The 16836-nt window shown below is 41.3% G+C and overlaps 1 pseudogene; it reads right to left on the bottom strand.

Moving 5' to 3' along the window:
* Positions 1-6774: 6774 nt before the first annotated feature.
* On the bottom strand, positions 6775-8702 carry LOC122703156 (annotated as a pseudogene).
* Positions 8703-16836: the final 8134 nt, after the last annotated feature.

Genomic DNA, 16836 nt, shown 5'->3' with positions numbered 1-16836 from the left:
CAGCTGGTAAGGAATCTGCCTGCAGTGCAGGAGACCCCAGTTCACTTCCTGGGTTGGGAAGATCCCCTGGAGAAGGAATAGGCTACCCACTTCAGTATTTTCTTGGGCGTCCCTGGTGGCTCAGCTGGTAAGGAATCAGCCTGCAGTGCAGGAGACCTGGCTTCAATCCTTAGGTTAAGGAGGTCCCCTGGAGGAGGGCATGGCAACCCACTCCAGTATTCTTGCTTAAAAATACCCATGGACCAAGGAGCCTGGAGGCCATGGAGTCGCAAAGAATCAGACATGACTGAACAAGTAAGCACAGCACAGCATAGGAGCAAATGGAAATGCTTTAAAAACAGAACTTTAGACATAAAATTAGGAAAATGGGGAGTGTTTATTTGGAGGGAGTGTATAACAAGTTTACAGCTTGTGAATATGATATTAAAGGCTCTGACAGATGTCCTTTTTGGTCTTAAATATTTTTCTTTTCCTGTCACTACTTTTTATATTAGAGCTATTGGGGATCTTAGGTGCAACAAAATAACATTTTGTCTTCATTTGACAGAAATGCTTCCCTTAAAGCAATACTTAAATACTTGAGTATTAAATGATACTTAAATATCACAAAATAATACTCTTGGTGCCAATTTGAATTGGAATTGTAAGCTCAGGTTCTAAAATAGCATGACAGTACTTTATCATGAGATTATATATTGGTTGTGGTAGTGGGAGTGGTGAGTGAACACTATTTATATATTAAGCTATCTTCAAATACACATTTTTTGAATAACCTCATATAAAATAAAAGATCCAATTTTGAGAAGCACTAAGCTTTCAATTTCAGGTTCTTCCCAGAATCCTAAAACGTGAGTTTTCAGATGTTTTGGGGAAGCAAAAGAACAAAATGCTTCTTTCCTGTACACAAATAAATATAACAGTGAAAACTTAATGATATGGGAATAGCCTGAAACTTCACTATTTCCTGCAAAAGTTCTTATTCCCAAAAGTGATTCTCAGCGTATAAGGAAGATGAAGCTTCTTCTCTCCTGCGTGGATAAAACGACCACTTCCTTTCACTTGTCCTCTCTTCATAAAGCACCGTTTTCTGTCCCCTCTCCTGCCCTTCACCCTCCCTTCTGCACATTCCTGCTGCCAAACTCTTGTTTCCTCTTCCCTCTCCTTCATGAAGAGCAATGTGAAAGACTCTGGAGGGCAACTGACTAACTGGCTGTTATTTCCTATTAAGCCAAATAATAAGACTCTTCATCTTCTTAACTATTTATGATATTTTAAGAGGTTTTTCAGTGATAGTCTAGGTTTTCACTGATAGTTCCAGCTTTTATAGGAGTTTGAGGGTCATCAGTGTAGATACACTAACGAGGTGGATTCAGCACTGATTTCCAGAGTAACATTTTATCAGAGAATCTTCTCTAATCATTAGGTTGTCAAGACAGAAACCGTGATTCTGTGAAGTTCCAGTCCCTTATGGATAAGCTCTTATGATCACCTTCTAAGAACTAGAACAAAATCTAGAAAAAGAATCAATGTGCACACACACACACACACACACACACACACACATGCATATTCTGTCAGTCCATTTGTCTCTGAAGAAATATTTGTACAGGAAACTAAATTATCATGTGAATATTGTCTGATGTTGATAGAATTGTAGTAAGAGTCATCAGAGGTTGTTCAAAATTGTTATGGGTTTTATTTTCTTTTTTTTTCAAAGTTAACCCATGATTTGTATGCCTTAAGCCTAGGTAGTTAATAGTGGACAGTTATCAATAGGCCTGTGGTCATACCCCAATAAGCATAATAGAATTTATGATTCTATTTGGTTACACAGATTGTTAGGGTATTCTATTAGGTGATGGAGAGTCTAGGTATGAGCCCTGGGGCTCTTCCATGGTGGTGGAGGCTCTGGTTTTCCAGCTGGTATGTCGTTTCCATAGGTACTGGTCATAGAGCTCAAAGTCCACAGTCCAGCCCAAGATGGAGTCCTGCTTTCAAGATGGAACCTGTTCTGCTTCCTCCTTCATTCCCTCCTCTTGATGTTCTTATCTCATAGTATGAGCATCACTCATAAGGATGTATTGCACCCTGGCTCTCTGACCACCAATTTGGGAGAACGACACCAACCTTTGGGTTACAAAGTTCATAATACATTGTAAAATGCAGGGTCCACAAAGCAGAACTATCAAGGCAACTATAACAATGGTAAACATAGTTATTTTTCCACCAATCACCCTTCACCCAAGATAGGACTGAAGTCCAGAAAGGAATGTTTTCATTTGATATTGCTTTTACCTGGTTTTTCATGTCATCTAAAGCAGCTGATACATTGCCAGATAAATCAGGAAGATATACACAACATTCAACCTTAATTATAGCACAGGTCCCTCCTTGAGCAGCTGTGAGCATGTCCAAAGCCATTCTATTTTGAATTACCATTTTTCTCATTTGAATTTGTTCTTCATTTAAAGCTTGGATGGCTTTAGCATCATCTAGGAGGGCCTGTTTTGTGAAATTAGCCAAGGCTTCTACTTTAATCTAATATCTGTTTTCCCTATAGAAGGTATGAATAAGGCAGCAATATACTCATACCATTGAAACACAGACCTTGTCCACCTAGCACGCAAATAAGGTAGATTTACTGGGGCTTGTTGTAGGTTAGGCTTTATGCTGCCATGGACAAAAGCGAATCCCAGTGTACAGTGGCCTACCCAGCCAGTTGGTAACCAAGGTCAAAGGTTAGGCCCACAAAGCCATTGGGTTCCATTGGAATCCACCCAGCGGATTCCATGGTTATATTTCCAATCAGAGCCTAGCCAATGGATGGACTGGTTGGGGTGGTATGTGACCTCAAATGTTTGTTTACATTGTTCGGGGGATAGATACCCCATATATTTTAGTTCTTTTGAGTCTAATGGATGGTCACCAAACCCTACCCTTTGTTCTTTTTGTTCCCAGCATATAGTGGTGGGAGCAATTAATTGACTCTTTTCTGGGGTCATCCAGAAATAATTATCCTAGACTTGGTAGAATTGTTCAACATACCTAGAGGCCTATTCTCGTTTGCTGGTCAGGGAGCTTTTTACCTTTTTGTTCTTTAAATATGAGGTATAGGCTTTTGTTACTTCAGTGAAACTGGTGTTTACATCAAATGTAACCCCATGACCCGAGTCTATTGACTGGAGGTCTGGCTTACACCAAGAGAGCAGGGAGAGATTATGATTGACAAGAGAAAGGAACGTCTCTTTTTGTTGTCCCATAAAAGAGCGGAATGGTTTAAAATCTCCTTAGTGGAGTGGTGACACCCACCAAGGAAGTTCATCCACCACAGAGGCATAGCCCCACATACCCAGCAGTTGGAGGTGTTGTGGAGGTCCACATAGGAATGTGCCCATGAGATGAAAACATTGTCCTCAGATGAAACGGAAGTTAAATTCAAAATCACGTTGATGAGGCCAAGCAGCAGGAGTTGATTGTGCCACTTCATTCTGAAGGGGCTCATCCGGGATCTTCTTTTCCTTCTTCTTCTTAAGGATGATCTTGGTCTCTCGAGGGTCAGTGGGGTCCCTCTGTGCAGTCCACTCAGCGTTTTCTGGGTCTGCTCTCTTCATCCTCATGTGGTGGATCCTGGGAGTGACACCTGCAACTTTAACTGCCGTAGGGGTGGTTAGAACAACAGTGTATGGGCTCTTCCGATGCAGGGCCAAGGAGTCGTGTTTCCAGTCCTTGACCTGATCCCCAGGCACCCTTTGTGAATCTGTTCCGCAAGGGGGAACGGCACCCTTTCTTGTACAAACTTAGTTACCTGATTTATTACCTCACCCAGTTGTTCCATCTGCTGTGAAATCTCATCTCCCCTTACCTGAGGCAAATTTGTTGACACCTGTTTTATTATGGGCGGGGCCTCCCATACACAGTTTCATATGGAGAATAGCTATGGGACCATGGGGTCATCCTGAGTCTGAGCAGAGCCATCAGATGAAAGTCCACCCAGGAGCAGTCACTCTGTATGGTCCACTTGGAGAGTGTCTTTTTAAGTGTCCAGTTGGTTCCTTCCACCATCCCAGAACTCTGGGGCCCATATGCTGTATGTAATTTCCACTAAGAGTTTTGCTTACTTGTACTAAATCAGCTACGAAAGCCGGGCCATTGTCTGATACGATGCTGGTAGGAAATCCAAATCTAGGAATTATCTCCCTAAGCAGGCACTGGGCTACTTCTGATGCGCTTTCAGTCCGGGTAGGAAAAGCTTCTACCCATCCCGAGAACATACATAGCTTGACCAGCAGGTAATGGTAGGGTCTGTGAGGTTTCATTTCAGTGAAGTCCACTTCCAGGTGTTCAAAGGGCAGGGTGCCTTTTAGCTGAATCCCCAGAGGTTTCTGTCTGTGCCGAGAGGCAGCATTGACCTGTGAGCAGGCAGTGCAGTTCTGAGATTCTGTCCTTTTGACAGCTGGAAGGCCCAGATTAGAGCATATAGTTCGGCCCGTTGAGCAGACCATTGTGATGGCAGAGAGCTAACCTCAATGATGGTTTCTTCCGTGACTACTGCACATCCTGACAGTCGTTGTCCTTGTTTCACCAGGCTGGTGCCATTGGTGTACAGGATCAAATCTGGATCAGGGATTGGCTGGTCTCTCAAGTCAGGTCTGCTGGCATATTTCCTTGCAATCATGTGAGGGCCCACCTTCTCCCACAGGAAGGAGAGTGGCCGGATTCAGGGCCTGACAAGGCTCAATAGTAACATGGGGTTCTCACATAACAGTCCCTGGTATTGAGTAATCCGGGATGTCGACAGTCGTTTACTCTCCCTCGCAGGAGAGTGTTGACCTCATGGAGGACTTTTGCCATCAAATCTTGGCCCAAAGTCAGCTTGGTTGCCTCCTGAACCAGTAAGGCAACTGGAGCAACTACCCCTGCCCATAAGCATCCTGGCCACCCAGTAGCAACATTGTCCAGCCTTTTCAGGAGATAAGCCACGGGTCTGTCCCATGTCCCCATTGTCTGGGACAACACTCTCATAGCCACCTTGTCCTTTTCAGTCACGTAAAGAGTAAACGACTTCTCAGAGTCTGGCAGGCCCAAGGCGTGTCCTGATGTAATTGTACTGGGTTTAAGTTCTATTACCAGTGGGACTTGTTTTGCAAGCCTGGTTGTTGGGGGGTGGGGGAGGTTGTCTTCTACCCAGACCTCAGGGAATTGTTGAGTTAACGCTCTTGACTGTTTAGACTGTCCAGTTTCCCTTCTGGGAGATCGTGCAACCTCCATTCATCTTGAGGGTTACCAAGAGGAAGAGTAAATAGGTGGTTGAGCCCATTCGCAGAGTGGGTCTTTCGTTGGGGGAAAGGTCTCTTGTGCCCCCAATTTAGACAGCAAATCTCTTCCCAACAAAGGTACTGGGCATTCAGGGATGTATAAAAATTCATGAGTCACTTGGTGTCCCCCCATCTGACATTTTCGGGATAGGTTTGAGACACAAAGTCTGCATTTATCACTATCAGAGACCCAGCAGCCTCTGGAGCTATTGGTGTATAAAGTATATAGGCTTCACACAGTCTTTCATCGAACTCAGAGGGTGATTCACTTTCCCTTTGAATCACTTTGGAGGGTTTTGCCATACCCATAGGTTTTCGGGCCCCCCTTTGAGATTTTGTAAACCAGCCACATGATATCTCTCCAGGTGGCCTCTCCCTTCCTCTGTGTTACAGTCCCAATTGGGCCTCTCATCTGGGGTGGCTAGTTCTGCCCACCGCTGTGGGTTTGCATTACCCTCAGGTGCCATTTCTCTGAACCATTTTCTGGCCTCAGTTAGGATCCTGTGTTTTTCCTCAGTGCTGCAAAGGGAGACTAGTAGTTGGATTATGTCATCCTATGTAGGACGGTGGGTTTGAAAAATAGTCTCCATTAGCCTAATCATGGATGTGGCTCCCCCGAGTACAGTGGAGTGTGTCTCTGCCAGTTTAATATATCCATAGAGGAAAATAGCTGGTAATAATAGGCTACAGTGAGGGATGGTAGTGCCCACATACGTCCTGAGCCAGAGGATGTTGTAGCTCTCTGAGGGGCATCTGTAGTGGGGTTCTTTCCCCCTGTTCCTTGGTGGAGCGTAGCCTCTGTCTAATTCCTGTGTTTTCTTTTCCCTTCCCATCAGTGCTCACTGGGAGAGGTGGATACAATCTAGGAGGTCCGGCTGAGGTGGAATCATGGGGGCGTTGACCAGAGGTCACCATTGCTGGGACCGGAGCTTGCCAAAATAGCGGCTCTACTATCTCCAGGAGAGTTGACAGAGGAGCAGCGGCTGCTGCAGGAACTTCACCTGACCCTGGATCGGGCATTAAGGTGGCCTCTGGTCCTGGTGGGTCACTGGGTGGTGGGCGTGTCATCATCCAGTACAGAGGAGGGGGCAGGTCATCCCCATCCAAATCCTGCCATATATCAGAGGGAGAAGGGGGATCGGCGTGTCTTCACCTGTTGGTCAGCACGGCCGAACCAGACCACACGTAGCCCAAGACTGTTTCTCCCTTAACTTTTAAAGTCTGTTCTGGCTTGGTGAGCTTGAGTGCTCATATTCTCTCTCTTCTCTTCGCGTCTTTGGGTCAGTGTGCTCTCACGTCTCGAGGATGTATGTTCTTGTTACTTTCTAAATAAAACTGAGCTGTAACGCAGAGCTGTAATACTGATCTGTCCAAGAGCTATAACACAGTCTGTTCGAGACCCAAGAGCTATAACATGGTCTGTCTGAGAGCTGTGACAAGCCGCAGGCTTTAATGTCCGTCACTTCAACTTTTTGTTGAGACGAGACAGAACTGAGGAGATCACACTCCTCTGACATCTATGGTGCCGTGACTCCGGTTTAACCTGGCTGACACAACCTCTGCGCAGCCCCCACAAAGAGGAGGCCAGGCACAGCAGGAGCCAACTTAGCGAAAGCTCCCGCTGTAGAAGCGGAATGCAAAGAAAACCCAGCGCAGGGGAAGTGACAAGAGGCCCATCGTGCTAGAAACCGGGACAGCGAAAAACGAACTCAGGAGAAAGCTCACGTGGCTCAGCCTCAGATTTCAGGCCTCCAGTTAAGGTAGGAGGTCCTCGCTCCTATGGCTGGTGGGACATATGCCTAACAAAATCTTAATTCTTTTATAATCTGTCATTTCTTGTTTCCTCCTTCGAACAGGTGGGCGACAGTGGGCGCAATTGAGGGATTCTGGAGAGGCTACTCTTCCGTATGTCCCAAAGGTTGAGCCTCAGTAGCTGTTACCCAAGCCGGTGGGGGTTCTTCTGTCCTTAATCTTCTTTGTGCCAAGGATCAGGCCAATGAAAATTGTGAGCACAGGTCAGGTATTTAGCAGATTTTCCGGCAGGCTATTAAGGGGATTCCTTGGCATGTTTTTCCCACTGCTTTTTCCTCCTGCCCTTCAGCTCTCTCTCCTGGTACTCGAGCATGGCTGAAACCCAGGAAGCCTGGCTTCAGGACCTAATGAAGCTCAGGCTCTGATGTCTCATTGCGAAAATTCAGTGAGAGACAAAGCTATAGATAAGAGGTGGATTTGTTAGGATTCAGAGAGAAGCCGGGTTTTATTTTCTAATCCAAGCCTCTCAGAATAAGGATGCTGTGAATCTCTGTCTTTATATCCATGTATTTCTTTTCTTTTTTTTTCATTTATTTTTATTAGTCGGAGGCTAATTACATGTATTTCTTTACTCTTGCTTCTGGACAAAAAATATGCCATTTCTTCTGTCCATAAAGCAGAACTAAATCATTAAGGAAATATACACAAGGATTCCTGTATAAACTTATCAACTGAAGTCATGCTTTGCTACACCATAATACTTTCATGGCATTTTTCACTTCTTCATTCCATAGTGTATAGATCAGTGGGTTAAGCAAGGGTGTCCCAATTGTATAAAATACAGCCACCATTTTGTCTATTGGAAATGTGGTTGGTGGGCGTGTGTATATGAATATACATGGGCCAAAAAATATGACAACCACAATGAAGTGGGAGGTGCATGTAGAAAGGGCTTTTCGCCTTCCTTCTGCACTTTGGTTTCTCAGTGAGTACGAGATGACAGTGTAGGAGATAAACAGGATTATGAAACTCACCGTACATATAGCCCCACTATTAGAAACAACAAGAAAATTTATCACAGAAGTGTCCATGCAGGCAAGTTTCAACAAGGGCTGCAAGTCACAGAAATAGTGGTCAATCACACTGGGGCCACAGAAGGGCAACCTCAAAGCCAGGAAAATCTGTGCTGAAGAGTGAATACAAGGCCCCACCCAGGCTAGAATCACCAGTACACCACAGAGGTGCCAGTTCATGATGGTTGTGTATCGCAAGGGTTTACAGATGGCTATGCAGCGACCAAAGGCCATGAAGATGAACACAAAGATACCCATGCATCCAAAGAAATGGGCTGCAAAGACCTGGGTCATGCACTCATTGTAGGAAATGGTTTTCTCCTGAGAAAGGGCATCCACAATTAACCTGGAGGCAGTGGTTGTAGAGAAGCAGGCATCAGCAAAGGACAGATAGAATAGGAAGAAATACTTGACTTGTCTTAATAGTCACTACAATAAGAAAGTTCCCCAACAGTGTTGCAAAGTATAGAATCAAGAAGACTCCAAATATCTCTTTCTGCTTTCCCACATCCTGTGTCAAGCCAAAGAAAATGAATTCAGCCACACTCTTATTCACTGACATGGCAATGACTGTAGATAAGATGTAGTTGACAAAGGTTTAATCTGCAGAAAGAAGAAAAGAATAGATATCTTGGGAAGATAAGTGGACTGAATTCTGAAGTCCTAGTTTCTGTTCAGTTCTCTGTTGGTTCCAAATGCCTTTAATCCAATATGAATCTGGAAATCTGCACATGTCCTAATCTCTCCCAGATCTATCTATTGATTCAGAAGTTTGCTGCCTTGGATCAAAGTTTTTGCATCTTGATAATATCAGAATGAATGGCCTTTAAAATTTTTTTTATTCCAACCAAGATTGAGAACTCCAGAACTAGTACTTTCCTTGGGCAAATGACTTTAACACTTTGAAATTTAGCCTTCAGACAAGAAATGGAGTGCAAATACTTGCCGTATCTTATTCTGAGTTTTCCTAAAGATTTAAAGACAATTTTGTATCCACACAGACATCAATATACACATGTATATTCCAGGCATTATATATCTTTTCTATGTTCTCTAAAATCTAAATAGCACTATTTCAATATTAAGTGCTAATATTATTAGAGTCCCTGCTGAAGAAATCATTCTTAGTTTGGCTCGTTTTTGTGTCTATTATACCTGACTCCATTGGAATCTTGGTTGAAATATGCTTTGACAATTTTTACCTATGACTCTTGTGTTCAAGATGTCAGCTTCACTGGTGGTCATAATATAACAAATGTGTGGATAATACACTAAGGTTTATATAATTTAGGAAACTACTATTTACCCTCTTGACTATACTCCTGAACTTACCCCACTAAAGTACTGAGCCTTTCTGCCTATGGATTTGACTTGTAAAATTTCCAATATGTGGATAATCTAATATATGATCTTACTTACACATGTCTCTCTTCACTCTAAATTTTCCAGAATACTTTCCTAAAATCATTGTTTGAAAAAAATCCTGCAGTTCCAATATACAGTAATACAATTTTTCTATTTCAGATATTTGTTAATATCATATATAGTTTGACTGAAATCATCTTTATAGTTTCTGACCTTCACTTAGAATTATCATAACAATTTTCACATATTACTATAATTTCCATAGTTTAATTATTGACTTAATGATATATAAATTTTTAGAATATTGCAGAAAAATTAATGCACATATAAGCAAAACAAAAAAGCTTATTGTATTATCTCATTAGGTTAGCAAAAATGTATTTTTATTATATGAATATTGTTATATTACAAGCCACATTTTACTTTTTACCACATCTTTATGAAAACATATTGCCCTGAGTATCTTTTATATTTTGTTGTCATATTTTGTAATCTTGGTATTTTATTTACAATTAATATTAATCTAGCAAAATGATATTTCTTGGTAAAGAATACAGTTGCTGGAGTCAGTTTGTCTGTGTTCAAATCCCAGATTCACTATTTACTAGTTGCAAGATCTTGGGAAAATCACTTTAGACATAATCATGGTTACTATGCAGATAAAATGAAGAATGATGTGGCTCATAGTAAGTAAGAACTATGCAAGTCAGTCTCTACTACTTGCACTTTTATGACTTTGCTTCTTTTCTTCTTCTGTGACTTTGTTCCTTTTTATAAAATACAAGCTGTCAATTTTCCCATTTTAATGTAGTCTATATTTTGAAAAAACTTTAAAATAGTAATACAGTATCCACTCACCTTCCATAATTCCATAATTATCTTTCATTTTAAATACATAATTGAAATTATCTAGAGTTATTGTGAGGAATGTAGAAAACATTCTCCCTGTTCCTAAAAGTTTAATATGAGTTTTAAGGTACTTGGAGATAAGATCACTAATTATGTAAGTCATCACACAATCGGTGTTATAAGAGTAGAAACCATCTGCAGAGAGAGAAGTAGAAATTCCTAAAGAGTACCTTGGTCAGTGAAAAATTCAGAATTTTTTTTTTTTTTTTTTTTTTTTTTTTTGCTTTTTGCCAAAAAGCACTAAATTTTTTTTTATTTTTATTTATTTATTTATTTATTTTTTGGTCATACATTGATATGAATCAGCCATAGATTTACACGTATTCCCCATCCTGATCCCCCCTCCCACCTCCCTCTCCACCCGATTCCTCTGGGTCTTCCCAGTGCACCAGGCCCGAGCACTTGTCTCATGCATCCCACCTGGGCTGGTGATCTGTTTCACCATAGATAGTATACATGCTGTTCTTTTGAAACATCCCACCCTCACCTTCTCCCACAGAGTTCAAAAGTCTGTTCTGTATTTCTGTGTCTCTTTTTCTGTTTTGCATATAGGGTTATCGTTACCATCTTTCTAAATTCCATATATATGTGTTAGTATGCTGTAATGTTCTTTATCTTTCTGGCTTACTTCACTCTGTATAATGGGCTCCAGTTTCATCCATCTCATTAGGACTGATTCAAATGAATTCTTTTTAACGGCTGAGTAATATTCCATGGTGTATATGTACCACAGCTTCCTTATCCATTCATCTGCTGATGGGCATCTAGGTTGCTTCCATGTCCTGGCTTTATAAACAGTGCTGCGATGAACATTGGGGTGCACATGTCTCTTTCAGATCTGGTTTCCTCAGTGTGTATGCCCAGAAGTGGGATTGCTGGGTCATATGGCAGTTCTATTTCCAGTTTTTTAAGAAATCTCCACACTGTTCTCCATAGTGGCTGTACTAGTCTGCATTCCCACCAACAGTGTAAGAGGGTTCCCTTTTCTCCACACCCTCTCCAGCATTTATTGCTTGTAGACTTTTGGATAGCAGCCATCCTGACTGGCGTGTAATGGTACCTCATTGTGGTTTTGATTTGCATTTCTCTGATAATGAATGATGTTGAGCATCTTTTCATGTGTTTGTTAGCCATCTGTATGTCTTCCTTGGAGAAATGTCTGTTTAGTTCTTTGGCCCATTTTTTGATTGGGTCACTTATTCTTCTGGAATTGAGCTGCAGGAGTTGCTTGTATATTTTTGAGATTAATCCTTTGTCTGTTTCTTCATTTGCTATTATTTTCTCCCAATCTGAGGGCTGTCTTTTCACCTTACTTATAGTTTCCTTTGTAGTGCAAAAGCTTTTAAGTTTCATTAGGTCCCATTTGTTTAGTTTTGCTTTTATTTCCAATATTCTGGGAGGTGGGTCATAGAGAATCTTGCTGACCAGAAACTATAAAACTCCTAGAGGAGAACATAGGCAAAACACTCTCCGACATAAATCAGAATTTTTTTAAAGAGATGAACTTTCTTTTTTTTCTTTTTCTTTGTTTTTTTTTCATTTATTTATATTAGTTAGAGGCTATAAATCCATGGCTGATTCATATCAGTGTATGGTAAAAACCACTACAATATTGTAAAGAGGTGAATTTTAATTGAAGAAAGTCAGGTTTTAAATCAGGTCTGAGAGGTGAGTTAGCATAGAATCTGAGGCCACACTGCCTAGATTCACACTCCATTTGCTGGCTATGAGGGTGTATATTCAACACATTCCTTGATTCTATGCATCTCATTTTCTGCAGCTGTGAAACTATGTGATAAAGCGTCCTACCTCTAAGGGTTGCTGTGAAGGCTGGATAATTCACTGTGTGCAAAACACATGGAAGATGCGGGCATGCAGTACCTTCACTTGCAGTGGTTACTTTCATCATGATTATGAGTGCTAGCTTTCCAAGAGGGATTTTTCACTTTCCAAAAATACCAATTGCAAATTTTTATCTACCTATAAAACAACTGCACAACTGTTTTAAACATTAAGTTCCTTTTCTAAGTAGCTGAAATCATATCGACACTGTGTATCACACCAGTTTTCTCATGGTGACCAGAAGTTAGGAATGATGTTTTCAGAAATTTTAATATGTATTTAAATATAAATAAATAAAAGTACATAACACCCTCAGTAATATGGGCCCAAGATAAGAGGAAAGTAGAAGGAACATAGGCCCTTGGATGTGAAAAATTCCAGAATCTAGAGCTAAAACTCAGAGGAGTGAGGGCTTTGGAAGGAGAGAGGAAAGCAATATTTTAATGGACATGATACTGCTGCTACTAAGTCACTTCAGTTGCTCAGTCGTGTCCGACTCTGTGAGACCCCATAGACGGCAGCCCACCAGGCTCCCCCGTCCCTGGGATTCTCCAGGCAAGAACACTGGAGTTGGTTGCCATTTCCTTTTCCAATGCATGAAAGTGAAAAGTGAAAGTAAAGTCGCTCAGTCATGTCCAACTCTTCATGACCCCATGGACTGTAGCCTACCAGACTCCTCCATCCATGGTGTTTTCCAGGCAAGAGTACTGGAGTGGGTTGCTTTATCAAGCAAATAAAAAGAAAATCAAACTGAAACTTCGAGTTTAGTTGGATTATTCTGATGCTGGGAAATATTGAAGGCAAAAGGAGAAGCGGGTGGCAGAGGACAAGATGGTTAGATAGCATCACTGACTTAATAGACATGAATTTGAACAAACTCCAGGAGATCATGGAGGGAAGAGAAGCCTGATATTCTACAGTCCATGGAGTGGCAAAGAGTCAGACATAGCATAGCAACTGAACAGCAAAAAAGGCATAGTAGAAAAGCTTCGAAAACTAGGTTTTCTACCTAGCCAGAGGCCATGAAAACAAGGGTGTATTGTTTAAATATTTTTTGTAGGGATATATAAAATGTAGAGGCCTAAAAAGATGTGAACAGCTTTTATTATGATTTATTCATTACCTAAGAACTATAACTAAGTTGTTTAACAAAACTGTCATAAAAAAATCTAATTGGACTTTAAGCTTATCTCTAATAAAATGTCTACCTTCTTGAAGATATGCAGCTTCCAGGGGAGATATGTCTTTCTATCCCCTACACTAAGAAACTAAGTGGGAAACATACAAATTAATCTACTGTGGTCCCAACGAAATAAAGTCTGGACCCTCAGTGACCCCGGATATGATTCACTGGTGATTTTGATTTCTTACTTCCTTCCCTGGAGAAGGAAATAGCTACCCACTCCAGTATTCTGGCTTGGAGAATTCCATGGACTGTATAGTCCATGGGGTTGCAAAGAGTTGGACATGACAGAGCAAGTTTCACTTCTTAGAGAAGGGTCTTAAATGCTTATTTTTGATTAGTCTCATGCAAACCAGCAAAATTAGATATATCTTTCCTATATTTAATAGGATCAAGTGCTGTTATCATTTTTAAGGCTTAATTTTTTATAGTGGTTTTAGGTTCACAACAAAATTAAGAGAAAGGTTCAGAGATTTCCAATACAGTCCCTGCCCTAACACGTATATAACCTCCACCCCATTATCAACTATCCCAGCAGAGTGGTGTATTTGTTATACTGATGAAGCTATACTGACACATTGCAATCACCTGAAGTCCATGGTCCACCACAGGGCTCACTCTTGACGGTGTACATTCTATGGATTTGAATAAATATGCAATGGTGTATATCTGTTATTATAATGTTATACAGAATATGTTCACTGCCCTGAAACATGATCATTTTTATACTTCTAAAACATAGAACACAGTTAAGTCTTTTCACAGAGTACTTCATTTTCATTCAATTCTAAGTAAAATGTCTCGCACAAAAATTTAGTGGATGAAAAGCAACACTTTGAGTGAGATGTCTCTGTGTGTTTTGATTGTAAGAATTATTAGCTCCTACATACCATAAAGTCAGGCTGATATTTCATAAACATCAGTATTACAAATGGTCGTCTAGTGGTTAAGACTCTGTGCTCCCAGTGCAGGAGCACAGGTTCAATCCCTGCTCAGGGAACTAAGATCCTGCATGCCATTCAGTTCAGTTCAGTCTCTCAGTTGTGTCCGACTCTTTGTGACCCCATGAACTGCAGCACGCCAGGCCTCCCTGTCCATCACTAACTCCCGGAATTTACTCAAACCCATGTCCATCAAGTCGGTGATGCCATCCAGCCATCTCATCCTCTGTCATCCCCTTCTCCTCCTGCCCCCAATCCCTCCCAGCATCAGGGTCTTTTCCAATGAGTCAACTCTTCACATGAGGTGGCCGAAGTATTGGAGTTTCAGCCTCAGCATCAGTCCTTCCAATGAACACCCAGGACTGATCTCCTTTAGCATGGACTGGTTGGATCTCCTTGCAGTCCAAGGGACTCTTAAGAATCTTCTCCAATACCACAGTTCAAAAGCATCAATTCTTTGGCACTCAGCTTTCTTCACAGTCCAACTCTCACATCCATACATGACCACTGGAAAAACCATAGCCTTGACTAGATGGACCTTTGTTGGCAAAGTAATATCTCTGCTTTTTAATATGCTATATAGGCTGGCCATAACTTTCCTTCCAAGGAGTAAGCGTCTTTTAATTTCATGACTGCAGTCACCATCTGCAATGATTTTGGAGCCCAAAATATAAAGTCCAAAGAAAAAAGAAAGAAAAGGAAAAGTGAACATTTTAAAGGTATGACACATCATAAATGCAATAAAATGATTACTATAGTTTTCAAGAACAATGACCAAAATACTGTGGCTCTCAGAGTCCTCTAACTCAGTGCCAGTGCTTCTGCATGCAGCAGCCAAGCCTGGCACTGTCAAATCACGTGCTTGCTAACGGCTATCCATTTTAAAGGGCATATTTGCGTGTGTGCGTGTGTGTGTGTGTGTGTGTGGTGCATTTACTGAACTGTGCAATCCTTTCAGATTTGCTTTAATATTTTTTGTTCATTTGATTTTACCATCTCATAAGGCAAGTTCATGTGTGTGAGTGTGTGTCTGTGTGTGTGTGTGTGTTTTAATTTTTATTGGAACAGATTTGTTTTACAAAGTTGTATTATTTTCTACTATATGAGAAAACCATAATTCCAAAAGATACATGCACCCCAATGTGTATTGTGGCACTTTTCACCATAGTCAGGACATGGAAGCAGCCTCCATCAACAGAAAAATGGATAAAGATGAGGCACATAAACACAATGGAATATTACTTAGCCATAAAAGGATCAAAATTGTGCCATTTGCAGAGATGTGGATGGACCTAGAGACTGTCATACTGAGACAAGTTCATATTATTCTATTTTGTTTACTTCAAGTTAAGTTGGGAGGCAGGATTTAGCAGAGAATAGTCAGAGGGGAACCAGGACTGGGACTGAAGCATTTGTGCTCCATGGCAATTCTTGCTGACTCTGTTCCACACTGTTACATAAAATATCAGTCTCCAGCCATCCAGGAGGAGCCAGCATAAAGCCAGAAAATCACAAGCAGGTAAAGAAGTAAACCTCTGACATGTTCACTGCATGTTCTGACTAGTAAATGGGTGCAAATTTCAGGACAGGTCAAAGAGATCACCATTTCAGATGTATATCTGAAAAATAATAATGAGGAGTAAGGAATAGAGAGATTAGAGAATGGTGGCAGGAATCAGAGCAAAAGGGGAAAATTTGATTGTGGGGAAGAGCCAGAAAAAGATGAAGAACCAGGGGATGAGACAGGACAAACCTCACAAGACAAGGATGAGCGAAAACCCATGTTAGGGATAAAGAGTAGTTTATCACTAGAGAGTTGATCTTTCTCTTCTCCAGTCCTCATATTATCCCTTACTCCAATCCCAGAAAGAGAATGCAATTTGGGGCTGTAGGTAGGGGTGATGGTGTGTCCTGGACAGAAAATGTTAGCATAATAATTAGGACAATAAGCATCACAACATCACCAGCATCAGTGCACACCCACTGCATGTCATTAATCCATGCCCTTGTCCTTTCCCTACCCCTATGCTTTGTAAATAAGAAAGGTGGAGGTATAGAATACTGTGCCTCTGCTCCCTTCAATGTGTCCCCTTTTTGGATAAGAACTGGACCTGAACCAATGTCTCATTAAGCAGAGACCAGTGAAAGAAGAGGATCCCCCAAATAGAATCCTCTTATCTCCGAGAGAAATGTATTTCTGGAACTTGAGATTTCTCAGGAGACAGAACTGGATAGAGGCAACTGATCTAAAACCCAGTCTTGAATGGGAGGCAAGAAAAAGGGAACTGTTCAGTTGGGCTTGAAAACTTACCTTTTTTCTTTGTGGGGAAAAAAAAAGATAGAGCTATGAGCTCTTGCTCCTTCAATTCTGATTTATTATGAAGATGAATCATGCTCAGTATTTGCAACATGTACATTGTACTCCAAATAGATCCACTCTGCTTTCTGTCACAGGA

Source organism: Cervus elaphus, chromosome 11 (assembly GCF_910594005.1).
Source record: "Cervus elaphus chromosome 11, mCerEla1.1, whole genome shotgun sequence".
NCBI classification, from domain to species: domain Eukaryota; kingdom Metazoa; phylum Chordata; class Mammalia; order Artiodactyla; family Cervidae; genus Cervus; species Cervus elaphus.
The sequence above is the reverse complement of the archived record's forward strand: the minus strand, read 5'-3'. Positions and strand labels throughout refer to the sequence as shown.